Source organism: Chiloscyllium plagiosum, chromosome 4 (assembly GCF_004010195.1).
Source record: "Chiloscyllium plagiosum isolate BGI_BamShark_2017 chromosome 4, ASM401019v2, whole genome shotgun sequence".
Taxonomy (NCBI): Eukaryota; Metazoa; Chordata; class Chondrichthyes; order Orectolobiformes; family Hemiscylliidae; genus Chiloscyllium; species Chiloscyllium plagiosum.
In genome coordinates this window covers 13,731,331-13,732,948 of record NC_057713.1, presented here as the reverse complement: position 1 = coordinate 13,732,948, position 1,618 = coordinate 13,731,331, and the positions used below count along the sequence as shown (strand labels likewise).

Below are 1,618 nucleotides of genomic sequence, written 5' to 3'. Positions count from 1 at the left end.
TAGATTAGATTAGATTCCCTACAGTGTAGGGACAGATCCTTCAGCCCAACAAGTCCACACCAACCCTCTGAAGAGGAGTTACCCACCCAGATCCATTTCCCTCTGACTGATGCACCTAACACTATGGACAATTTATGATGGCCAATTCACCTGACCTGTATATCTTTGGACTGTAAAGGAAACCGGAGCACCCAGAGGAAGCCCATGTAGACAAGGGGGAATGTGCAAACTCCACACAGACAGTCACCCAAGGCTGGAATTGAATCTTGGACCCTGGTGTTGTGAGGCAGCAATGCTAACCACTGAGCCACTGTGCCACCCATAGCACTGTAAGTGGAATGGAGAACTGTGATCCTATTAATGGTTGAAAGCACCCAGCGTGGGGCTTGAACCCACGACCCTGAATTTAAGAGTCTCACGCTCCACCGACTGAGCTAGCTGAGCCTTTCATGCCACCTGTTTCACCACCTGCAAGCAAGAGAAAATTCCACCTTGAGATCCTATTCTTGCAGTTAGGGATAAATACAGAACAACCTCGATTATCCGATGGAGGCAGGCGGAGAGTGTTTTGTGCAGATAACTGATTGGATAACGGGTAACGTTTTAATGGGACCTTGAGATCTTGTTCGATAATCTGAAATTCGGATAATTGATCTTCAGATAACCAAGGTTGTTCTGTATATCATTTCTGCACAGCTTTATGCTGACCATTTTTTGTTTAGTTTCAATTGAGCTCTGCTACAACCAGGGAATGGTCTCTTAACATTTCCTAATGGTAATCTTTAAAATGTTTTTAAGCACACTGGAGCAGATACTCATCAATGTTTTTGATTCTTTAGTCATAAACATTGAGCAGGCAGACCATCTTGAACAGATGCTTGAGAGAAGAAAAAGCACACCATTACATTAGCACAGTACAGAGTTAAAACATCCCAGAACTAAAACAAATTATAGCTAACAAACTTATATTTTATGAAATGTATAGTCAATGTTGGTCCAAAAATATTCAGATAAAGTGGTGGTCAAAAATTGTCAGCACTCACTATAAATAATGTGATTTTGGAGGTGCAGCTGTTGGACTGGGGTGGACGAAGTTAAAAATCACACAACACCAGGTTATAGTCCAACAGGTTTATTTGGAAATACAAGCTTCCAGAGTGCTGCTCCTTCATCAAGTAGCTAGTGGGGCAGGATCATAGGACACAGAATAGTAAGCAAGACTGACAGCAAGTGCCGTTATCTGCATATGTTCAGTTAAATGTGAAAGTTGCTCCTGATAACCTGCTTCTCCACAGGCTGCACTGTTGAAGTCCTTGGAAATTCAAGAACCAGTGGCTTAGTGTGAACTTCAAATTTATACCTATTAATTTTGTTATAAAAAGAGACACTAAATCATACTTACTGTCAAAAACTGCCCCTGAAAAACTTATTGTAAAAATCTGAAATGTCATCCCTTCATTCCATGATAGAAATTTGTAGATTGTTTAAATATTAAAGAGTTTGTTAAAGTTTGTTTGGGATGTGTCACTTTCTATCTTAATCCCATGAGCATGTGGCAATCTTTATATTCTCTCTCTCTCTCTTTTAAAAAGTGATTAGCAGTGCTTTTTACTTCTTG

General features: G+C 40.4%; 1 non-coding gene across 1 annotated transcript; it reads right to left on the bottom strand.

Moving 5' to 3' along the window:
- Positions 1-371: 371 nt before the first annotated feature.
- On the bottom strand, positions 372-444 carry trnak-cuu. The gene has a single exon. It is a non-coding gene; the product is annotated as a tRNA-Lys (tRNA).
- Between the last annotated feature and the right edge of the window lie 1,174 nt (positions 445-1,618).